Here is a 27,203-nt window from a genome sequence, read left to right as displayed (position 1 = left end):
CCAAAGATGTAAAAGAACTATTTAATGAGAATTATAAAAAGTTAAAGAAAGAAATTGCAGAAGACACTAGGAAATGGAAAGACCTCCCATACTCTTGGATAGGCCGACTTAATATAGCAAAGATGGTAGTACTTCCAAAACTAATATACAAATTCAACGCAATTCCTATTAAAATTCCAATGGCGTACATCACTGAAATACAGAAAACAGTCCAAAAATTCATATGGAACAACAAAAGACCTAGAATAGCCAAAACAATTCTAGGGGATAAAGACAATATGGGAGGGCTATCCATGCCGAACTTCAAACTCTACTACAGAGCTATAATAACAAAGACAGCATGGTACTGGCACAAAAACAGACCCGAAGACCAATGGAACAGAATAGAAGATCCAGAAATAAATCCACAGGCCTACAGCCAGCTGATATTCGACAAAGGAGCCAAAGACATACAATGGAAGAAACACAGCCTCTTCAACCACTGGTGCTGGGAAAACTGGGCAGCCACATGCAGAAAACTAAAAGTGGACCCCAGCCTATCACCATGCACCAACATCAACTCAAAATGGATTAAAGACCTTAACATTAAACCTGAATCTCTGAAACTACTGCAGGACAGAGTAGGAGAGACACTTGAACTAATAGGCACAGGAAGGAACTTCCTGAACAGAGTCCCAGGGTCACAACAAGTTGGAGAGAGACTCGACAAATGGGACTACCTTAAAATAAAAAGCTTCTGCACAGATAAAGCTATCACAACCAAGCTAGAAAGACAACCAACTAAGTGGGAAAAATATTTACCAGCAATATATCAGACAAGGGGTTAACATCCTGTATATACAGGGAACTCAAGAAACTAATCCCTCCCAAATCTAACAAACCAATTACTAAATGGGCAAGGGAACTAAAGAGGGACTTCTCAAATGAAGAAATAAAAATGGCAAAGAAACACATGAGGAAATGTTCATCATCCCTGGTGGTGAAGGAAATGCAAATAAAGACAACCCTGAGATACCACCTTACCCCAGTCAGAATGTCCCACATCCACAAATCAGCCAACGACAAATGCTGGAGGGGATGTGGAGAACGAGGAACACTATTACACTGCTGGTGGGAATGTACACTCATACAACCACTTTGGAAAGCAGTCTGGAGGGTCCTTAAAAGCTAAAGATTGACCTCCCTTATGACCCAGTCATACCACTTCTAGGCATCTATCCTGAACAACAGGAACCAATATACAAGGACACATGCACCTCCATGTTTATTGCAGCACTGTTCGCAATAGCTAGGATATGGAAACAACCTAGATGCCCCACCACAGATGAATGGATCCAAAAATTGTGGTATCTATACACAATGGAATATTATGCAGCCATTAGAAATGACAAAATAATGGCATTTGCAGGGAAATGGATGGAGCTAGATGGAATCATGTTGAGCGAGGTAAGCCAAGAACGAAGAGACAAACAGTACATGGTCTCCCTGATAAGTGGATGATAAATCCAAAATGTTAGGTGATATGACAAAACTAACAGGACTTAAGAAACAAAGAACTCCCACTCATCTGGTTGAACCACTACCAAATATCCCCATGCTGCTGATCACATATATGGTATATAACATGTGAGCACCGTTATATATTACAGACTGTGATAGACAATTTGCTCCAGGAAAGTTAGAATGAACTTGTAACTTTAAATGAGCATCATTATTCCACAATACTGTGAATTTCTGGAAATTAAGTAATCACTTAATCACAATCAAAAAAAAAAAAAAGAACCTTGGGGAAGGGAGGGAGGGAGGGGATGGTAGGGGGAAAACAATGGAGGGGATAACAATGTTCAAGAGGAAGTATACTCATTACCTCACTCATGTAACTTTAACCCTCTGTATAGTATCTTTACAATAAAAAAATTAAAAAAAATTAAAAAAAAATAACGAGAAAAGAAGAAACGACTGGTTTTATGTCTGGATGATAAAGTAGTTCTCTAGCCAGCCCAAAGCTCAGGGTTCAAACCTCAATATTATCTCCAAACTTTTTCTCATTCCTTGACTTAATGTGGCTGTAAGCAAAACGATAATGCCAATATATTGTGACATTTATAATACTCAAAGATGTAAAATATAAGACAGTCATGGAATGGTGATGGGAAGATAGAATATTGTTGCAAAATTCTCTCAAATGTAAATGTAGTAAGTCAAATCCTATTTCTCAACCCTAAAGCAACCACTAATACTCGAGAAAGCAAAAATCATGATTAACGGGCATTAGGAAAAAGTAAAGAAGTAGTAGAAATAAAACAAAATAAGGGTAGAAGAGAAATAATAGAAAAAGTGACATGGAGTGAATCTAAAACATTGGAAATGCTTAAAAATAAACACCTTCAACAGTAGTCTCACTCAATATTAAAACTAAACCCTTCAAGTAAAAGAAAAAATAGTTCAAGTTTAAAGAAAGTAGAACCTACTTATGAACAATTTTACAAGAAACAAATAATTAAGATATGATTATACTAAATTTTTAATATGGTAAAAGATATGCCATAGAAATGTTAGTCATAATAAACTTTGTGTTTATATTAATACTAGACATATAAACTTCATGACAATGAATACTTTTACCAATAATGACATTCCCGATTAGAAAGTATTGAGTTGGAAGGAAGAAGTTAAACTATCCCTTTTTGCAGATGACATGATACTATATCTACATGATCCCAAAACCTCTACCCCCAAACTCTTAGATCTTATAAACCACTTTGGCAATGTAGCAGGATACAAAATTAACCCACAAAAATCAATTGTCTTTCTGTATACCAACAATGTACAAGCAGAAAGGGAAATCAAAGAAACAACACCATTCACAATAACTTCAAAAAATAAAATATTTACGAATTGGTTAGGTTAATTCGTAAATATTTTATTGTCTTTCTGTATACCAACAATGTACAAGCAGAAAGGGAAATCAACGAAACAACACCATTCACAATAACTTCAAAAAATAAAATATTTACGAATTAACCTAACCAAAGATATAAAAGAACTATTTAATGAACACTATAAAAACTTAAAGAAAGAAATTATAGAAGACGCCAGGAAATGGAAAGACCTTCCATGTTCTTGGACAGGCAGACTTAATATAGTGAAAATGGCCATACTGCCAAAATTGATATACAAATTCAGCACATTCCCATTAAAATCCAAATGACATTCATTACTGAAATACAGAAAACAGTCCAAAAAGTCATATGGAACAAAAAAAGACCTAGAATAGCCAAAAAAAATTCTAGGCAGAAAAGACAACACAGGAGGAATCTCGATGCCAGACTTCAACCCTAATATAGACCCATATTAACAAAGACAGCCTGGTACCGGTACAAACGCAGACCCAAAGACCAAAGGAATAGAATAGAAGATCCAGAAATAAAACCACACACTTAAAGTCAGCTGATATTTGACAAAGGAGCCAAAGACATACAGTGGAAGAAGCACAGCCTCTTCAACTACTGGAAAAACTGAGTGGCCACATGCAGAAGACTAACATCACCTCAAAGACCTTAACATCAAACCTGATACTCTGAAACTACTGCAGGACAGAGTAGGAGAGACACTTGAATTTATAGGCACCGGCAGGAACTTCCTGAAAAGAGTCCCAGGGTCACAACAAATTGAAGAGAGACTGGACAAATAGGACTATTTAAAGTAAAAAGTTTCTGCATAGCTAAAGACATAGCAACCAAACTAGAAGGACAGCCAACTAACTGGGAAAAAATATTTACCAGCAATGTATTAGACAAGGGGTTAATACCCAGTATATACAGGGAACTCAAGAAACTAATCCCTCCCAAACCTAACTAATTACTAAATGGGCAAGGGAACTAAAGAGAGACTTCTCAGAAGAAGAGATAAAAATGGCAAAGAACACATGAGGAAATATTCACCATACCTGGTTGTAAAGGAAATGCAAATAAAAACAATCCTGAGACACCACCTTACCCCAGTCAGAAAGGCTCACATCCTAACTTCAGCCAATGACAAATGCTGGAAGGGATGCCGCGAAAGAGGAGCCTATTACACTGCTGGTGGGAATGTACAACCACTTTGGAAAGCAGTCTAGAGGGTCCTCAGAAAGCTAAATATACAGGTTCCGGGAAGATGCCTGAGGAGAAGCTGGAATCTGAACAAGCTCTCGCATAGAAAGCAGCTTTAGAGTTCCAGTGAACAGTCCTAAGCCAGAGAATCACACCAAGTGTGCCATCACAGGACAGAGAGTTAGACAAGAGAGGGGAAGCCAAGGCAAAAAGAAGCACCTGAGTGCTCGCCAGCAGCCGCCACAGCCGGGGGCCATACCTGAGCGCTCACACAGAGAGTCCGGGACAAAGGAGCCAGACGCAGCGGAAGAGCGGATTCTACTCAACACCAGCAAGAACCAACAAAGAGCGGACATCTTCACCCTGCAGCTTGCAGACCAGAGACGACCCAGGATCCAAGACTCGGCGTGAGTAGAAGCCCGACTTCCTCACTCCTTCTTAGGGAGCAGAGGAGGGAAGGCCACCCCTCCCCCCCCAGCACCGGTGATCTCCATCTTGGATACCGAGAAAGCTCGGAGGAGCTGCCAGCTCCAACCCAGGCCTTGGAATAAAACGAGTCATTTAGCAGGTCACAAGAACTTAACGGCGAAGTGACCTGCCAGACTCAGCTCCATCCAGGGAAAAGTCACCCAGCTCAGGCACTCACTGGGTAACCAGAGACAGAGGCTGCCCCTCCCTCTAGCAGCCTAAACAATCAATTGAAAAACAGAATCCCTGAGAACGGCTCCAGGCTGGGCTCTGGGAGATTTTTTTTTTTTTTTTTTTGCACAAAACAGCCCCAGGAAAAATCTACTGGTTGTTGAAAGGCCTCAATTCTACCCAGAACCTAGCCTCACCACTGCATCCCCTTCTTTTGTGATTCTCAAAGCAGATCACCCTCCTAGAAAACTAACCTGGGAGGGGGATCTCAAAATCTTGGGTAAAGAAGAGCATTTTTCTGCCTCTTCCAACAAACCGACTTAAGAAACCAATCAAGCCACAGGACCTCAAGCCGACCAGAGACTCCAACAAAAGGCTGGTTACAGACAAAAGGGAGATACAGGATTCTTCCCACCCCTCCCCCCCCCAAAAAAATCAAAGGACTTTTTTTTTCTTTTTTCTTCTTTTTTTTCTTTCTTTTTTTCTTCTTCTTTTCTTTTTTATTGTTTGTTTTTTGTTTTTTGCTACCTTATATATATATATATATAAATTTTTTTCTCTTTTAAAACTTTTATTAATCTTTAATTTTTGCCTCTTCTGAAAAAATAATTGATTTCCAGTAACTTTTTTTTTGTTTTTTCTCCTCTTATAATTTTTATTTTAGGAATATGTAAATGAGCGTTTTCCTTTCTTTTCTTATCTTCTTTCTCTTTTTCTTGCTTTCATAATTATCTTTTTGATTTTTGTCTAGCTCTACTGAACTTCTGATCTTTTCTTCTCCCTTTCCCATCCTTAAAGTTTTTTCACATCTCCTCTATGTCCCTCCCTTTCTCACAACATATTCACATTCCTCTCTAAATAGATGGTCTTTTAATCTCTACAATAACATTAATTTTTACGTTTCTATTTTTTTTCTGGTCTCTTTTCATTCCCCTATCCCTCTCTTCTTTTTCTCTCTCTACTTGCATCCTACCCAACCCATTTCCTGCATTGTGATTAGGACATAGTTAACTCTCCCTGTGCCTCCCCACACCAATCTATTCCTATTTTTCACCCACATCTCTCCCTAATCCTAATAATTTCTGGTTTTCAAAATTCTTTTCTGCGGTTCGAAGTCCTTTAAAATATAGTTGTTTGATGTTGAATAGATGTATCTGTTGAACTAGATTGTATCTGTAGACTATTGACTGTAAAAATGCAAACTTTGGTTGATGGTTGCCTTAAGATAGTGTTCTAGCACAAAACTGGTACTATCTTCATCTCAAATGGGCAGAGTAAGCCGGAAAAACACAAGAAAAATGGCAAATTCGGGTATCTCAATTCCCAATCTTGATAATCAGGGGTCAGATCAGATAATGAACAATCCAGAGGAGAGTTCCCAAATAGCTCTACAAACACTGGTGGCAAACATGATAAATGAGAAGCTTGACAACTTACAAAGGACTCTCTATGAGCGTGATAGGGAGAGAGAGGAGGCATCCCAGAAGTTTATACAGGAATATCATAAGCGTGAGGAAGCTACTCAAAAACTGATACAGGATTTGCGTGAACAACTTGAGAATACTCAAAGAGAAAGGGAGGAATGGCGTGAGCAGGCTGAGAACACTCAAAGAGAACTGCAGGAATCCCATGAACGTGAGGAAGCTAAACAAAGAGTAATACAGGAATTGAGAGACCAGATAGAGAACACACAAAGATCACTAAAGGCATCCATAGAATCCATTAACAAAGAGCTGAAGGAAGTCAGGGAGACCACAAAGGGAATGCTGAATGGAACCCAACAGAAGGAATGGGAGTCCAAAGAAACCATATCCAATCAACTAAGTGATTTGAGGACAAACACTGAACACCAAATTAAGGAAGTAAAGAGATTCATACAAGACCTAAAACAGAGCTTCAACAAAGAACTTGAAGCCATCAAAGCTGACCAATTAGAAGGAAAAGACATAAAAAACAAAGTAGAGAGTCTTGACAGCAGGTTAGACCATGCAGAAGATCGAATCTCAGGGATTGAAGACAGCCTAGATATTATAGAGAAAGAACATACAACCATCCAAGACAAGTCCAAGAAATATGATAGATCTATCCAAAACCTGGAAGACACCATCAGAAGGCCTAACTTAAGGATAATGGGTGTAGAGGAGCACCTAGAAACAGAAGTTAATGGTCTAGGAAATTTGTTTAACAGGATCCTAGCAGAGAACTTCCCAAACATGCAAAAAGATAGGCCTATTCAGATACAAGAAGCCTTTAGAACCCCAAATAGACCAGACCAGAAGAGGACATCCCACTGTCACATTATAATCCACACAGGATCAACTCAGAACAAGGAAAAGATCCTTAAAGCTGTGAGGGAGAAAAGGGTAATCACCTATAAAGGGAAACCAATTAGAATTACCTCAGATTTCTCAGCAGAGACAATCAAAGCAAGAAGAGCCTGGAATGATGTATGCCATGCCCTAAAAACAAACAACTATCAACCAAGAATACTGTACCCAGCTAAACTCTCCTTTATAACTGAAGGCCAAATAAAACCTTCCACAGCAAAGAAAAATTGAAACAATACATCTCCACCAAACCAGCCCTACAAAAGATTCTTAAAGATGTCCTACACATAGAAAACCAACAAGACCACAATAAAGGCCAACAAACTGCACCCAAACTGAGAATCCAAGAACCATAGGAAGAACCCAGCTTTCACAGCCCCCAAGAAGGTAGATAACATGGCAGGAACTTCCAAAAACCTCTCAGTCCTATCTCTTAACGTTAACGGACTGAACTCTCCAATTAAGCGACATAGACTGTCTAGTTGGACTAAAAAATAAGACCTTGTATCTGCTGCCTGCAGGAGTCACATCTTGCCCGTAAAAACAAACACCTTTTCAATGTTAAAGGCTGGAACAAAATCTACCAAGCAAACGGCCCTCATAAACAGGCGGGAGTTGCAATCCTAATATCAGATAAAATAGACTTCAAATTAAAAATCGTGAGAAGAGATAAAGAAGGTCGCTACATACTAATTAAAGGATCTCTCCTTCAGTAGGATATTACAATTCTAAATATCTATTCGCCAAACAATGGAGCACCCAAATTTATCAAAGAAACACTACTTTCCCTCAAATCCCATATAGATCCAAAGACATTAATTGTAGGGGATTTCAACACACCACTCTCCCCACTAGACAGATCAACTCGGCACAAACTCAACAGAGAAACCGCAGATCTAAACAGCTGCATAGATCAACTAGACTTAACAGACATTTACCAAACATTTCACCCAGCAGCATCAGAATACACATTCTTCTCAGCAGCACATGGAACGTTTTCTAAAATAGACCACATTCTAGGCCACAAAGCAAACTTGTCTAAATTCAGAAACATTGAAGTTATACCCTGCATTCTCTCTGATCACAAGGGAATAAAATTAGAACTAAACACCAAAAGCCACCAAAGATAGTGCGGTATCACATGGAGGCTAATCAACACACTGCTGAATCAAGAGTGGGTCATGGAAGAGATTAGAAAGGAAATTCAAATGTTCATGCTATTCAACAAAAATGAACACACAAATTACCAGCTCCTCTTGGACACAGCAAAGGCAGTACTCAGAGGCAAGTTTATAGCTCTGAGCTCCTACATCAACAAATTGGAGAGATCAGAAACTAGCAATTTAATGACACATCTAAACCTCCTTGAAAAAGAGCAGCAAGATAAACCCCAATCCAGTAGATGGAAAGAAATAATCAAAATTAAGTCAGAATTAACTGAATTAGAATCCAAAAAAACTATAGAAAGAATCAACAAAACAAAGAGTTGGTTCTTTGAAAAACTTAACAAAATTGACAGACCCTTAGCAAATCTTATCAGAAAAAGAAGAGAACACACCCAAATTAATAAACTCAGAGATGAGAATGGAAACATCACCACGGAAACAACCAAGATTCAGAACATTATAAGGGAATACTTCTCAAAACTTTATGCTAATAAGTTCGACAACTTGACAGAAATGGACCTCTTCCTAGCAAATATTGACATGCCAAAACTAAACCAAGATGAGTTAAACCAGCTTAACAGGCCCATATCAAGCATTGAAATAGAAACAGCAATAAGAGACCTCCCAGCTAAGAAAAGTCCAGGACCAGATGGTTTTACAGCGGAATTTTACAAGGCCTTCAAAGCAGAACTCACACCAATTCTCCTCCAACTCTTCAATGAAATTGAAAAAGAAAGCTCACTACCGAACACATTCTATGAAGCCATCATAACCCTCATCCCAAAACCAGGCAGGGACTCATCACAGAAAGAGAACTATAGACCCATTTCTTTGATGAACATCGATGCAAAACTTCTCAACAAAATTTTGGCCAATCGACTTCAACAATTCATCCAAAAAATCATACACCACGATCAAACAGGATTCATTTCAGGGATGCAAAGCTGGTTCAATATATGCAAATCAATTAATATTATTCATCACATCAACAGGAGCAAGAACAAGAACCACATGGTTATCTCAATAGACGCAGAAAAAGCATTCGACAAGATCCAACACCCCTTTATGATGAAGGTTTTGGAAAAATTAGGAATCCATGGAACATTCCTCAATACAATAAAGGCTGTATATGACAAACCTACAGCCAGCATTATACTCAATGGTGAAAAACTAAAGCCATTTCCTCTTAACTCAGGAACAAGACAAGGATGCCCACTCTCTCCACTTCTCTTCAATCTAGTATTAGAATGCCTAGCTACAGCAATAAGACAAGATGCAGACATAAAGGGGATCCAAATAGGGAAAGAAGAAATAAAACTCTCCCTCTTTGCAGATGACATGATCTTGTATTTAAAGAATCCCATAGACTCCACTCCCAAATTACTCAAGCTGATTCAAAACTTTGGCAAAGTAGCAGGTTATATAATTAACCCCCCAAAATCAATGGCTTTTCTGTATGCCAACAATGAGAAAAGTGTGGCTGAAATTAGGAAAGCAACTCCATTTGTAATAGCCCCACAAAAAATAAAATACCTAGGAATTAACTTAACCAAAGAAGTGAAGGACCTCTATGATGAAAACTTTAAAATCTTGAAAAAGGAAATCAACACAGAACTTAAAAAATGGCAAAACCTCCCATGCTCCTGGATTGGCAAGATTAACATCGTGAAAATGGCAATACTTCCCAAGTCTATCTACAAATTCAACGCAATACCAATCAAAATTCCACCCTCATTCTTCAAGGAAATAGAAGAGGCAATCCAAAAATTCATATGGAACAATAAAAGACCCCGAATAGCAAAAACACTTCTCAACGGAAAGAACACTGCTGGAGGAATATCAATACCAAATTTCAAACTCTACTATAAAGCCATAGTAATCAAAACAGCTTGGTATTGGCATAAGAACAGACCTCAGGACCAATGGAATAGAATTGAAAACCCAGAAATGAACCTACAGACCTATAGCCATCTAATCTTCGATAAGGATGCTAAAACAATAGAATGGAAGAAAGACAGCCTCTTCAGTAAATGGTGCTGGCAAAATTGGTTAACTACATGTAGAAAATTAAGCTAGATCCTTATATATCACCCTGCATCAGAATCAACTCCAAATGGATCAAAGACCTTGAACTCAAAGCAGACACTCTGAAAACATTACAGGATGGAATAGGAGAAACCCTAGGTCTCCTTGGCTCAGGCCGAAATTTTCTGAATAGAGACCCGGAAACACAACAAATCAAAGAAAGGTTGGACAAATGGGATTGCATTAGGTTGCAGAGCTTCTGCAGGGCAAATGACATAGCTAGCAAGATCAATAGAAAGCCCACAGATTGGGAGAAGATCTTTACTAGCCATACAACGGACAAGGGTCTCATATCTAAAATATACTTGGAACTCAAAAAATTAAACCACCCAACAACAAATCCTCAAAGAAACAACTGCCCAATAAATAAGTGGGCGAAAGACTTAAAGAGAAGCTTCTCTGAAGAAGAAAGAAGGATGGCCATTAGACACATGAAGAAATGTTCAACATCCCTAGCCATAAAAGAAATGCAAATCAAAACATTGAGATATCACCTCACTCCAGTTAGAACAGCAAAAATCAAGAACTCTAACAACAACAGATACTGGAGGGGATGTGGACAGAAAGGAACCTTACTTCATTGTTGGTGGGAATGTAAACTTGTTCAACCACTTTGGAAAGCAGTATGGAGGTTCCTCAAAAGACTTCACATAGATCTCCCCTATGATCCAGCAATCCCACTTTTGGTCATTTACCCAAATGTATACAAACAAAACCACACTAAAGCTACCAGCACAACTATGTTTATTGCAGCATTATTTACCATAGCTTAGATATGGAACCAACCCAGAAGCCCCTCAGTAGATGAATGGATCAAGAAAATGAGGTATATATACACAATGGAATTCTATGCCTCCATCAGAAAGAATGACATTTCCCCATTTGTTAGGAAATGGAAAGGCTTGGAAAAAATTATATTAAGTGAAGTAAGCCAGGCCCAAAGAAACATAGGTCCCATGGTTTCCCTTATTTGCAATATCTAGTATAGGTATGAGTCAAGCGGAAAAGATCAGATAATGTGATGTTAGGAAAACGAACCCTTAAATACCCTTAAATATGTATTTTAATGTTTTCGTTCCTTTCATGCATGTGTTTCTAACGCATTTATTAGATTATTTCTTTGTTGCTTTGTATGTCCCTCCCCCACAGTGTAACCCCCGCTTTCACTTTATTTGATGTCAGTATAACATGTGGAGGAGAGGGGGACAAACAAGTCGTTTAAGGATTCAGGTGGACCTGTTGTAACAAGGAGAATTACAAAATGTCATGTCAAAGCAAGCTTTACAATGTCGGAGTGGGGGGGGGAGCGGGGTATGATTGGGTGGGGGGGAGGGGGGAGGCTGGGAAGGGAGGTGAAGGGTAAACAAAGGAGGAGGCTGCAATGCTTGGTAAGAAATGTATGCATTATCCTGCCAATGTAATTGTAACCCCTCTGTACAGTATGTTCTCAAATAAAATAAAATTAAAAAAAAAAAAGAAAGCTAAATATACACCTCCTCTATGACCCAGCCATACTATTCCTAGGCATCTGTCCTGAGCAACAGGAACCAGGATACAATGACACAGGCACCTCCATGTTCATTGCAGCACTGTTCACAATAGCCAGGGTATGGAAACAACTCAGATGCCCCACGACAGATGAATGAATCCAAAAATTGCAGGATCTATATACAATGGAATATTATGCAGCCATTAGAAAGGAAAAAATAATGGCATTCTCAGGGAAATGGATGGAACTAGAAAAAAATAGTCTTGAGTGAAGTAAGCCAAGAGTTAAGAGACAATTGACACATGTCTTCCTGATAAGTGGATGTTAAATTTAAAAGGTAAGGAGATTTGACAAAGTAAAGAAGACTTGATAAAGGACCTCCATTCATCTGGTCGAATTATTAATAGTTGACCCCATGCTACTGGCCACATATATGGTATATATGTGCACATCAAAGGGAAACTAGGAGGAGGACACAGAAACAGAGGGAAACAGGGGGAAACATACAACAATGTTACCCATCAGCTGCCCTGGTCATTGATCAAAATGAACTAAGCAACTCAATGGCATGATGGGAGGAAGGGAATGAGAGGGAAAGAGGGAACAGCTGACACTAAACAAAAGGAAAGAATTGTACATATCACCCAAAGTGGAAGAAATAGCTGTATTGTCAAAGCTCATAAAATCCACAAAATTTTTAGACCACGATAAAGACAATTTGCCCCATGAATGTTAGAATGTGTTAGTGACTTTAACTATGTATCACTATCTCACAATACTGTGAAATTTATGTAATCACTTAATCACAATAAAAAAAAACTGCCCTAAAAAGAATTGAATAAAGCTTGAAGAAAACAGAAACAAAAGAAAAAAGAAAGTATTGAGCTACACAGCAAGCATAACAAAATACAAATGTGAACTAAACAAAACTGAAGGCAAATTCACAATTACAACTCAGAATTTAAAGACTCATCCAAGGTTTTAAGACTTAAGAAGAGAATAAAACATGATACTGAGACTTGAACAATGCCACTTCCAACCTAACCCAATAGATTTAATAAAACTTTACATTTTTTTTCAATTTCATAGAGAACATTCTCCAAGATAGTCTTTCTCTTGGGGCATGAAATAAGTCTCTGTAAATCTAAAAGAATGAAAGTACATACTCTCTGCCCTTAAGCAAAAATTTAAAAGACAACTGGAAAGTTTTCAAGTACCATAAAAATTAAATAACACTAAGTAGTTCATAAATTAAAGAAAGAATAGAATTAAGAAATATATAAAACTCAACATAATAACAATCAGAGACAAACCTTTACACAATGATAATAAAAGAGGAACTTCATCTAAGCACTGAGTGTGGTCAATATTGTACTGAAAAGAAACCACCTACAAAATAGCTAGGACATACAAAAAAGAAATGCATGTCATTTTATAAACTGAAAGAACCACTTCTTTTAAAGTATCCATATTACCTAAAGCAATCCAACTCTTCAATGAAAATCAATGACTTTCTTCACAGAACTAAAACAAAAAAGGAGTTCTCAAACTTGTATGAAACCATAAAAACTATACAAAGTGGTTTCAAATCAACATGTCAAATTATGAATTTTAGGAATTTGTTTTTGAAAGAGGAGGGAAGAAATAATTGGTTTAATTTTAAACCTCTCTGGCCTTGAGTTTTCTAGCAAATGTTCTTATGAGCTGTTAAAGGTACAGTTAAATATATATACCTGGATTTAGAAGAGAAATCTGACCTGAAGCTATGTATATTGTTGATACACTGATGATATTTAAAACCAGAATATATTTAAATGTAAATAGAATTGCTAAATGGACAGACAACTGATGTTTGAATTACACACGCATAAGGGGGCACAAAGGCAGATACAAGTAGGAAATTGAGAGGAAATGCTTAGTGAGGGGAAAGGGAAAATCAATGCTAGCATTATCATCCTAACAATAGGATGTGTTCCAATTTATTTAGCACTTTGATTTTCAACATATTTTGTGTTGATGCTTACATCATTCATATACTTCATTTGACAAATTTGTTTGGCAAATTATATGACATGATATTATTCCATGATATAATACATACATTTATTTTCTTAATTTCAGTTTTCATTGTTTACTAAGACGGCATAGAAATATTGATTTTTTTCTTGAGGTATTTTTACATCAATACTTAATTACCAGAGACTAACCAGAAAGTTATTTTTCTTCTCAATTTTTATGTAAATTTCCATTTGATTAAATTTATATATTTATTGTTCAATTTCCTTCTAATGTGAAAGGTGATATTGTAAAATGCCTAGTTCAAACTTTTTAATTTTTTTTTTATTTTTCACCATTGTCTTTTAAATTCTATTCCCAAATTAATCCATTATTATGAAAGACATCTTTCATATTAAGTAAGATTTGCTATCCTCTGACTTGCTTATCTCCTATCTGGGTTAGACACAAATTCCTATTTGTACAGCTTCTTGGAGTGCTGATGTAGAGGGAAATGGGAAAGTATTGATTTGGTGATGTGTGAGTGTGTGCTTGTGCCCTTGCTTGTGTATGCGTGTGTATAGATGTTCACGTGTGTTTGAACAAGTACCTATGTGTGCTGGAAAGTGATCACTGGTGGTTTCATGTTTGGATGGCTGGTATGAAATCCTAACAATCTTTTTTTACACCAGCTACTAGGAACATAACTCTGAGAAGTGAAACATTTCCTATATCAATTGCAGACCAACAATGTTCTCTGAGATAAATGGAGAATTTGATTTTAATGCATTATGTAGCAATAGATTCATGAAGCTTGCTGTGCTACAGAAAGAGGTTACACACAAAATAAGGCTTGTTTTTATTTTTTAATTCTAATCAGGAATTTCCCCCCTCACTCAGCCTAATATTTTATTTGTTTATGTGGGATGTGATGGACGAGCGATTCCTGACAACACGTTGGATGCCGCCCAACTACAACCAGTTAGATCAATGCACTGCATATTGCCCTCATGGGACATGACAAGAAATTCTGCTGTCCTTTAGGACGCAATTACTCTGCTGGTTGCTGTAGAGAATGACCTCCTTTACTCTGATAATTACTGAATCCAGACCTAATGTCTGGTTTCATTTAAAAATCTCTGCTTGCAATGTCTAACCCAAGGCCAAGTACAGTAGACAGAGAGCCACCATGGCTGCCAAAAATCAAGACTTTGAAGAGTATGTTTGCCAGGAGATTATCATGCCTGTTCCCATTACAATCAACATTGCTTTTTTGGCTCATTTAATGTAAAATGCAATTCGGTTTCAAAGATAACTACTTTAATTCACAAATAGTTGACAGCAGTAGGATGATAGTGCCGGCTCTGAACTTAAAATACTTCATATCTAGTTATAAGTACTTTTCTGCACTGAGAAATATGTAATGGGATAGGCACTGTATAGAAGATATTAGTATTTCATTCTATCAGCTTAGGAATGAAGACACATTGAGTGCATGACAACTGAATAATAGGATTTGGAACTGAAGCCCTGATTTTCTATTTCATATTAAGAAACATTTTGAAGAAGTAATGTATAGGCTTCATTAAAATTTATGCTGTAATTTATTTTATTAAACATCTACCATGATTTATTAGACCTAATTGCGAAGAAGAGGTAGTTCAGTTTTCCCCTATTTGGCTAAAAGTTAAGTACTCTTGAGTCTAAACTTGGGGGACATGTCCTTATTAAAATAGAACTCATAATTAACATTTCTGTGCATTTCTGTAATCCAGACATGCAAGAGGGAACATTTAAATGTCTAGCAATTAAAATGAAAACATTTTACTTTTACTGGCAGCCTTTTAACTTTTCAGTTCATCATATTTATGATTATCATTATTAGACATCTGGAAAAATATAGTTATGCTTGCTATTTATATTACAAACTAAAGACTTTGAATCACTTTGTAGACATGATCTCATTAATGCTCTCTGTATCTCTGTGAGGTAAGTGCAATTATCTCCATTTTATTGAGTTTAAATTACTTTCCAAGGTGTCAAAGAAAATTGTGACAGAATACAGAGAAAAAACCCACTAAGGTCTCTCAGTGTCCACTTTAATGGTAAATCCTGTTAAATAAAATCAGAATAAAGGAATTCAGTTTTAAGTACTCAGGGCATAATCTTCTATATATAGTCATTGGATTTAGCTATATGAGACATAACATTTTGTAGTTCTGTCATTTCCAGTACAATTTATCAGACTGACTCCTATTCTAATGCATTTGTCAAACCAATATTTTATGCCATGACATTCTTCTAAGTTTTCTAGAAGTTTTATACAGAGGTATAAATGGAAACTGACTTCCCCTCTGAATATTGATGTTACTTATTTAATAAGTTGTCATTTGCCTTTCTAATTCTTCCTACTTTCTTAAAAGCCCCATTTATTACAAGCCTGAGTTTTCAGATCATTATTTAAAATGTATTATTTATGTTTTAGGGGAAGCTGAGGAGGGCTTTCCAGGTTTCCTCTTGTATAGGTTTACTCAAGTATTTTAGAACTGTGTGTCTCTATCCTAAATAATTTCTCTTTTTATGCTTTTATCTAGACAGTATGCCAGATTTCCTTTTCCGCTCCCACCTTGCTCTCAAATGCTCAAATATAAGAAAAATTGCAGCAGATTCTTTCTCTTCTTTCATTTCACCATAAAACTATATATAAGGGCATCTGATTTTCTTCAGCAGTTCTGAACCCATTTACATGTGATAACCATTTCATTGACAAACAGTGCTAGGAAAATTGAATATTCACATTGAGAAGAACGAAGTTGCACACCTGCCCCAATCATAGCATGTAGAACTTGAACTTAAAATGTGTCAAAATCCTGAACTTAAGAGAAAACACTTAAAACGTTTTTTTTTTTTCTATTGTGAAAATACCGTACAGAGGGGTTACAATTACATGGGCAAGGTAATGAGTACATTTCTTATCAAGCATTGTTGCCTCCTCCTTTGTTTCCCCTTCCCATCCCTTTCCATCTACTCCCCACCCCCACCCCGCCGCGCCCGGGGCCAAAGTTGTAAAGTTCGTTTTTCGACATAACGACTTGTACATTTCTTGTTACAATGGGTCCACCTGTATCCCTATTTAAATGCTTTGTTTTTTTTCCCTTCCTCTCTACACATTATACCAACATCAACTACAGTGAAAACAAGGGTTATACCGTGGGGGAGGGACATACAAAGCAACAAAGAAATCATCTTATAAATATGTTAGAAACAATAGCAAGAAAGAAAAAAACATTTGAATACTTATCTTGGGGTTCATTTCACCTAACATCAACTTATCATAGGTCCCATGGTTTCCCTTATTTGCAATAACTAGTACATGTCTGAAAATTTTAAAATAAAACATGAGAGAAAACCCTCATGACTAATCTTGACAATGTCTCCTTAAATATGAAACCAAAAGTCTGGGCTATCAAAAATAAAAATCAAAGTTCAACAAAAGTAAATACCAGGAAGCAGATACTCGAAGAGGGCGGGATGATGAAAAGAAGAAGAGAGGGACAATGAGATCAAGAATCCAATGGATGTTTATAAAATCACGAAGAGTGAGGGAAGGGGTAGGTAAAGGAGAGGTGTTTTAAAATATTGAAAGGGGTGACATTGATCAAGACATTTATTATTGATAAACTGCTTTGCTAAGTGGCAACTTCTTTGTACAATTAAAGACACTAATAAATATAGCAAAGAATTAAAACAATATCAAAACTATGTCAAAATAAACTGAAGAAGATATACTTCATCCCAACTTTTAACAGCATTATATATCCAAGATTGTTATCAAGGAAGTAAAAAAGTTCCCACAGAATGAATGCTTTTTGTAAAGGCTAAATACTATGATTACATTAGAAATTCCCACAGTTATAAACCTAATCAACAACCCAATCAAAACACAGGCAAAGGACTCTAATAGCTATTTTCCCACAGAAGATATAAAATTGGCCAATAACCACATAAAACTATTCATCTTAGTTAGTAAGAAAATAAAATCCAAGTGTTGGTATTTTTTATTCAGTAGAATTACAATAATAATAATAATAACAATAATGACAACAGCAATATTGTTCTGTCTGCTCAATGACATAGAAAAGCACAGAAATTTATTGCACTTCTATAACATGTCCAAATTAGGGAGATTTATAGAGATAGATTTTTTGATTAGATACTATTTGAATGCAGGATGTGAAAAAATGAGGAGTTATTACTTATCAAGTATAGAATATTTATTTGGTGTGTTTTATAGATAATGATGATGGTTGTACAACAGAAGTATAATAAATACTATATTTAAAAGAAAAAGGTTAACATAAGAACATTTTATGTTATATATGTATTTTGGCATCAAAAGCTTATCTTTTTACACTTCAATCTAAACTAACATTACAGAGTCCAAATAAAGTACACATATTTTATTTTATGTTTCTATGGAAAGGAAATTCTGTATCAGCTTTGTTGTTGTTGATCATGGGGCTTGAGACCTGGGCACTTTCCCTGAGCACTTTTGGTCAAGGGTAGCACTCTACAACTCTGACCCATGGTGCCACTTCTGGTTTTTTGGTGGTTAAATGGAGATAAGAGTTTCACAGATATTTCCTGCCCAGGCTGGCTTTGAACTACTCTATTCAGGTCTCAACCATGTGAGCAGTTAGGATTACAGGCATGAGCCACCAGCACCCAGCCTATATGAGTTTTGAGAGCTAAAATAAGACAGAAGTTTTAAGAGTCTCAACATCATTTCTACTCTCTCCAAACCAGTTAAGTTGAAAAAAATCCATTAGGCATTATATTTACAAATTTATTTAGCCACATGTCCGTTGTACATCATAATAATATATTTCCCCCTCTGCATGAGAACCTAAATTTCCCTAGAACAATGTATGCATATTTTAGTGAACAGATTTGTGGTATTTTTTTGTAAGTGACATCAATGCCAATGTAATTTCTTCTTTCATGACTCCAGTGAGCTGCTTGATGGTTATGTTATGATACTGCTTATGTGTTATGCATCCACAAAAGGATGTTCGTGGGGCACCACTACTGCACAAACACAGACAGAAGAAAACCTTCTATCCAAATAAGAAATAACTTCACCTTTATCATTAAATTTTACAATTGCCCGTGTTATATATTATAATCTACTATTCTTTCATTTCCACATAAAATATTTTCTTTAGCATTTTGGGAAGCCACATTTCCTTGATTTTTGCTTATCTGAGAGTGTTTTTTTTTTCCTCCTTGTTTCTGAAAGGTAGATTTGACATCATGAGTATTCTTCCTAGGTAGTGGTAGTCTTTCTGTTTCCTTGAGCACTTCAAATGTATAATCCAACCCCTTCCAGCCAGAAAGTTTTCTACTGACAAATCTACTGCGAGTGTCATGAGGTGGGGATCAATCCCTTGTATAGGTAGAATTGTCTTCCACTGTTGTCTGAAATTTATTTCTTGTCTATTATTTTTGAAAACTTTCATTATACTATATTCCTTATAGCTTGTTTTTGATTGATTCTAGTTAGCATTTTTAGTTCATCATGAATCAAACATTAATTTTCCTCTCCAGGTCATGGAAATTTGTCTACCATGATTTCTTTAAATAAGATTTGTAACTTGTCTCTCTCTCTCTCTCTCTTCTGCTCCTAGTGTGTATACAATGCCTACACTAACTTCCTTATATGCTTCCCACAATTTCCGATGACTGCACCTGTTCTTCAAGTGGTTGTGTTGCATTTGTTGTTTTGTTTTTGCATTTTACTAATTGGATTATTTTAAATGATCTCTTTTTTAAAATATTAATACGGTTTTATTGTGAAAATACCCTACAGAGGGGTTACAATTACATGAGCAAGGTAATGAGTACATTTCTTATCAAGCATTGTTGCCTCCTCCTTTGTTTCCCCTTACCATCGCTGCCCTTCCCCCCCACCAAAGTTGTAAAGTTCATTTGAACATCTAAACGAATTACTGATTCTTTCTTCTGCTTGATCAAACCTGTTTTGAGTTCTTAATTGTATCAGTATAGTCATTTTTGTTTATGAGGTATGGAATTTCTTTCTGTTCTATTGAGTGTCTATCACTTTGTGGGAATTTTCTGTACAACCTTATGACATTTCCTGTTTCATGTCCCTTTTTTTTTTTTTTGGTCTGTCATGGGGCTTGAACTCTGGGCTTGGGCACTGTCCCTGTGCTCTTCAGCTTAAGGTGAGGGCTCTTACCACATGAGCCACAGCACCACTTCCTCATGTACTTTTTAATTAGTGAGCTCTTTTATAATTCTCTTGGCTTTCTTAAGATGCTTATGGTGAATTCATTATCTAGTAACTTACTTCAGTTTGTTGCTAGAGATGTCTTTGTTCCTTTTCCTAGGGTCATGTTTCCCTGACCTCTAATTTCATTGTATTTCCTCATGTATCATGCTCACCCTTTCTTTTCTATGGTCTTTCTCTCTATCTCTAGTCTGACATCATTTGGTTCTCCTCTCACCTTGTTCAAACATGTTCTTGTCTCATTCATGCATGCTCATTTTCTTTTTGCTCTCTTGTAAAAGTTTTTATGCGTAAAATGATATATCTTTGTGTGTGAATTGTCTGTACAATGATCACTGGACATCCATATATTGGTTTCGGGACCCCTGGAGTTAACATAATTGGGAGATGCAAATATAAATTAGTTAAGTATTTGCATAGAGCCTTGCATATCCTATTGTATTTTGCAAAATAGCCCACAGATTTCTTATAGTAACTAAAAATAAAAATATTGTGTAAGCAGTTGTACTACATTGTTTAGAGGATAAAGACAAAAAATGCTTATATAGTCTGACAAGGTGCCGTTTTATTTAATATTTTTGTCTATTGTTGGTGCAACTGAAGGATGCAATGGCCAGTAATACAAAGATTTTTTTAGAGCAAACCTTTTCGGCTCTTTTTGCTTGCTTTGTTTTTCTTATTCAATTTTTACTAAATTTTTTTACCATATTTTATCTGACATCAATGAATGTAGCCTAACTTTTTCTGCCTCAATTTTCTGTGAAAAAGTATCTTCCTTCACCTGTGCAAGAACTTACAAACTTTTTTTTACTACTCTTAAACTCTTCTTTTTATCTTTGCTTTTAACTTTACATTTAAAATAAAATGTATTTTCTTAAATGTAGTTATCTTGTCAAAGGCGCTTTTGTGATCTCTTGTTAAAATTCCTCTTGTAGTAGATTTATCAGGAAAGTATTGTGAGTTCAATCATTCCTTTGTTCTTTTTATTCTTCTATTTCCTTGATATCATGTTAGAATGGTAGTTTGAAGAGCATTGGCAAGCAGTTTGAATCTTTGACTTTGTTTATATTTGTTCTGTTTTCTTTGATTGTCTAGCTCTATTCACTTCTTGTTTTATGTGCTGTTTTCTAAATGTTTGAGAAATCTGATTTTCATTTCTTTGTGTCTTTGTCTTTTTTTGGCCTGGGATTCAAGTTATTCTTTTTGATTTTATATTTGAAGCTAAGCATTTTCTTGAGAGACATATTTTTTGTTAGATTTTTTGTTACATTTTTATAATGAACCCTTTTACTCTATATATTCTGATCCTTCAGTTTGTTTTATATTTTTGTGAGTTATATAACTTTTCAGAGAAAATGTACATTTTCAGTTGTATATTTTTTGTTTTCTTTATGCTGATAAGGCCTAAGTATTAAAAAGTCAGCATTATCTAAAACCTCAAGTGTCATACATGTATATACAGTGCCACATGCATGCATATATTGAATCATTATCAAACCAGTGTATTTGACTTAAACCTATTGACTTAAACCTTTATGTTTTCCTTATGGTGAAATAATTTGAAATTCTGTTTAAGTTTTTAAGCACAAACTACCTATTTTGCAATAACATCTGAGAACTTCCTAGTACTAACAAATTGTAACTCAGTAGACATTGACCAACTTCTTCCTATCCTTATATCTGTTCTCCAAGACCTCTGTTAACCACTAATATTTTCTCAGCTTCTATGAGGTATTTTTATTTCCATCATTTGAATTCTTCCTATGGAAGCTTTGGAAGGATAATGCTTTTCACTTAGGTCCATTTCTAAATGTCTATGTTTTCTTAGATAAGCAAAGGAAAATGTCGCTATGACAACTAAGGACAGAGTTTTGATGAATTCTTGTGTTTCTTGCCTGGAGATGGTCCTTGTTCATGCAGCTGAAACAGCATTTCTTCACTGATGTTCTCTTTCTTGGGGATCACAGATATTGATGTGTCTTCTGGTTAATTATCATTTCTCTTCTTTATCAGTACTTCTTTCCATTTTTACCTCTCACAAACAGCTTCTAAATGAGATACTGTCTTTTCAAGTTTTTCATTCTTTCCTGGCATTACTGCTTTTCTGAGACTACCAACTTGTGATTCCTCAATCGTTAATATTCTGATCACAAGAGTATTAGATATAATTGTAAAGTAATTACCAAGTTTCACAAATCTTATCTGCATGAAGAAAAATACAACATAAGCTAAGAATAATAAAATTCCTGTGGCTCTACTTAGATATGAAGAAAATTCCTTCACTTATTTGAGCAATATACATTGACAATCTCCCAGAGTAATAAAAAATAAATAAAATGAATACCCTTACTTACATTCTAAGAGATCCAGATAATAATGGAATGTTTGTAAATGTCAAATATTTGTTTCAGAGGCTAGCACTTATTTGCTATAGCTCACACATCAGTTCTGGAAAAATGAGATAAATATTTTTCTATGTTTAGCTAGGAGGAAATAAGAAAGATACCTCTACCTAGAAATAAATTTGTATGTACACTCAACAAAATTAACACTAAATGTTTGTGTGCATTGTGATTAGCATTAAATATTATAGTAATTATTAAAATCAAGTGATTTAAAGAAATTACTTTGCTCTAGTTAGTATAACAAAGAAAATAATTTACAGATTGGAGACTAGTTAGAAAAATTTCTTCTATGCAAAATCTAGTTAATTAATCAAATTTTCCATGTACAGTGTTGAAAAGGTTTAAGTGTTTTTAAAAATATAATTACCTCTTCTTGTTTTCATCCAAATTTTGGAAATTTTCTTAAAGTCTTTATAGAGAAGCACACTTGTTATATTTATTTTTTCCAGAATTTAAAGAAAAGTGTCAATTGGGCACTGTCATACTCAAATCAGAAGTAAAAGACAAACCAAAATATCTTCCAATGAGTTCTTAAATTAATTTCAGTACTCTACTGTGCTACAATTTAGGAATGATCTAACAATAATATAGATGAGTATAACCAGAGATATAACCTAACAAAATAATATAACCTAACAAAATATGCATGAGTCATTTATTACATATTAACATAATTTAAAATTCATATTGTCTTATTTAAATCTTATTTCTCTGATTATTTCTTGCCTTGAAACCCATTCATCATTATTGAACCTATATACCTTATCTACTAATTGCCTTAAAGTCACAAGTTTTGATTGCTTTGTATTTTATATATTTTTCCCAAAAATTTATTTAAAATTGCATTCATATAGTCTTACATGAAAATTACTTCTTTACATGATAATATTACTGCAGAAATGAAAGAGACAATAAATGATTGAAAAGTGAAGGAAAGCTGGACTTCTCCTGTGAACACCTTGGGAAAGAACATTCTAGAGAAAAGAAAAGAGAACTAAGGATTTGAAATGGGTATGTGTTTTGCCTTTTCTAGAAATGGTAGAATCAAATTGTGGAAGTCAGGGACCTGTAGAAACCTACCTGCAGGTGAGTTTGGGAAGATAATTGAGATTTAAATTAAGAGGAATTATACATGATATGGTAATAATGTTTGCTTTCATTTAAAATATGCTTAAATTTGTGGGTGAATACTGAAAACTAAGTTTTTAAATTTATTTTTTACATTTTTATTGTAAAAATGTTGTACAGAGGAGTTACGGTTACATGAGTAGGGCAATGAGCACATTTCATAGCAAGCAATGTTACCTCTGCTTTTATTTTCCCCCTACCATCACTTCCCTCCCCACCTCCCCAACTGGTCCCGCCCCCCCCCCACCCCTGACATTGTACCTTTCCTCGGACAGAAGGAAACCCTACTGCATTGTTGGTGGGAGTGTAAACTTTTTCAACCACTCTGGAAAGCAGTATGAAAGTTCCTCAAAAGACTCCACGTAGAGCTCCCTTATGGACCAGCAATCCCACTTTTGGGCATTTACCCAAAGGATCACAAACAAGATCATATCAAAACTACCAGTACAACCATGTTTATCACAACATTATTTACCATAGCTAAGATATGGAACCAACCCAGATGCCCCTCAGTAGATGAATGGATCAAGAAAATATTATATATATATATAAAATATATATATATATGGAATTCTATATATAATGGAATTCTATTAGGAAATGGAAGACTTGGAAAAAAATTATATTAAGTGAAGTAAGCAAGGCCCAAAGAAACATAGGTCCCATGGTTTCCCTTGTTTGCGGTGACTAGTACATGTCTAAGACAAACTGAGAAGTTCAAGGGCTATGCACATACAACCACATGAGATAATAATGTTAAGCAAAATGTACCCCAAGACAGGGACACAAGAGGTCTTTTCTTTCTTTTCTTTCTTTCTTTCTTTCTTTCTTTCTTTCTTTCTTTCTTTCTTTCTTTCTTTCTTTCTTTCTTTCTTTCTTTCTTTCTTTCTTTCTTTCTTTCTCTTTCTTTCTTTCTTTCTTTCTTTCGTTCTTTCTTTCGTTCTTTCTTTCTTTCTTTCTTTCTTTCTTTCGTTCTTTCTTTTTCTTTTTTCTTTCATTTTTCTTTTGCTATCACTTTTATTTCTTTTTCTTTTTCTTTTTTTTTATTGTAAAATACCGTCTAAGGGGTTACAATTATATGGGCAAGATAATGAGTACATTTCTTATTAAGCATTGTTGCCTCCTCGATTGTTTCCCCTTCCCATCCTTTCCCAACTCCCCCCCCCCCCTGCACTCCTCCAAAGTTGTAAAGTTCGTTTTTTAACTTAACGATTTATACATCTCATTGTTGCAATGGGTCCACCTGTTTATTTAAACAATTTTTTTTTGCCCTTACCCTCCACAAATTATACCAACATCAAATACAGTGAAAGCAGGGGTTATAGCATGGGGAAGGGACATACAAAGCAACAAAGAAATAATCTTATAAATATGTTAGAAACAATTGCATGAAAGCAAAAACATTTGAATACTTATCTTGGGGTTCATTGCGTATCACCTAATATCAACTTAGCTGACCTTTTCTGCTTGTCTCAGACATGTACTAGTTATTGCAAATAAGGAAAACCATGGGATCTATGTTTCTTTGGGCCTGGTTTACTTCACTTAATGTAATTTTTTCCAAGTCTTTTCATTTCCTAACAAATGGGGCTAATGGTTTTAATATATTTACAATGCACTATGTGATTCTTTTGTTTCCATTGTATGTTCTCCCCCCATGGTATAACCCCTGTTTTCACTGGATTTGATGCCGGTGTTCTGCACCTTGTATATCCATTTTTGTAATTTGGAGAAGGGATATTGCAGAACGCTTAAATGGGGATGCAGGCTGACCCATCGTGATGATGAGATGTACAGGACACTATATTGAAAACTAAGATTTTTATCTGCTATTATATTAAACAGAAAGTTTAAATCAATAATTGTTTCAGGGAGCAATTTTTTCTTACATTTGACTATAACTGGAGTCTAAATTTTGACAAATAAGTGAGTGCTACTTTTGAATAATCAGTAGACATGAGCTACAGCTCACCATGAAATAACCTCACAAAAATGTTCATAATTCTGAAGTTTACAAGCCTGTTCTATTCCTGTATCAACACAATGATGCACTGATGTAGAGAATTGTCTACTAAGGTGACCTGAATTACCTATTTGTTATTTTCTATTTTGAGTAGTGCATGATAGATCCTCAGATATATTTTGGTTATATGAGTTTAAAATTCAAACTATGTAAAATATGTAAATATTACATGGATATGCTAATTGAAAATTGTATGACAAAGTATCATCCCCTCCAAAATGTAGGGTAGGTTTTTTCTTCTAAAAATGTCTTTTTTTTATAACAATTTTATAGTAAATTCTTTTCACATTTTCTTTCCTTTATTCATATGTGTGTGTGTGTGTGTGTGTGTGTGTGTGTGTGTGTGTGTGTGTGTGTGTGTTGTATGGGAGTTGTGGGGTGGTGTGTCTCCAAAGATGCTCTCCTAGATTTGTAGCTTTTGGATGAGACTGTGCTATAGCTGTTTGTGTGATCTTCCTTGTTGAGTTCTATTTCACTGTGTTAAAAACAGGTATGTGGTTTTCCTACTTACTTACTACCCCATTTCCTTCTTACCACCTCTCTGGTCCTTAGTAGTTGTATATGGATATATACATATATGTGTATATATAACATATAAATATTGCATATATGTATATATTATTGTCACAAAAAGTGCTTGACAGGGTGCTTATATAAAGTTATTGTGCCATAGAAGACCAGCAAGATTGAAAATGTCTATTAATAGTTTGCATGAGCTCTATACCCCCTCCTCACAAAGTGTTTATAATGCTGTGAATACTCAAACAGCTATTTAGGAAGACTGTTTCACTTCACACAATTTAGTAGGGAACAAGAAGATTAAATGTGAGAAATGGGTAATATCTATAAATCATCTTCTTGTTGCCTCCTCTTTTGTTACCCCTACCATCCCTTCCCTCCCACCTCCCCCCTCCCCACCAGGGTTGTAAAGTTCATTTTTCAACATAATATCTTGTACATCTCATTGTTGCAATGGGTTCACCTGTATCCCTATTTAAGCAATTTGGTTTTTCCCTTCCCCTCCACAAATTATACCAACACCAAATACAGTGAAAACAAGGGCAACAATGCTTGATAAGAAATGTACTCATTACCTTGCTCATGTAATTGTACCCCTTCTGTATGGTATTTTCACAATAAAAATATATAATCATCTCCTTATCATAATAGTCCAATATTTGAAATAATTTATTTGATATGTATTGTTTTATATTACTATGGTCTAATAAAAATGCTAAATCACAAATCACTTGAAAATTAGATTATTGAAAGCTCCACTGAATTTTTGGTATTGTATCTTTCTATGTTGTCTGACTAGCTGTCCAAGAACTATTCAGTGCTTTATATTGTAAGAGATGGAAGATTAAGGCATCATAGGAATTAATCAAATAGATGTTTTCACAACATATGAAGATCAACCAACTACAGTCCTTCACTGGGATGGAAGTATGCTAAACAGTGGAAGAGTTAAACAAAAGGTTGTTTTATCATGACTTCCAGGCTTTTTCTCTGTGTATTATAATAATTGGGCATCTATAATCT

The sequence above is a fragment of the Dipodomys merriami genome, unplaced genomic scaffold, assembly GCF_024711535.1.
Source record: "Dipodomys merriami isolate MVZ:Mamm:240054 unplaced genomic scaffold, mDipMer1.0.p SCAF_17, whole genome shotgun sequence".
Taxonomy (NCBI): domain Eukaryota; kingdom Metazoa; phylum Chordata; class Mammalia; order Rodentia; family Heteromyidae; genus Dipodomys; species Dipodomys merriami.
The sequence above is the reverse complement of the archived record's forward strand: the minus strand, read 5'-3'. Positions refer to the sequence as shown.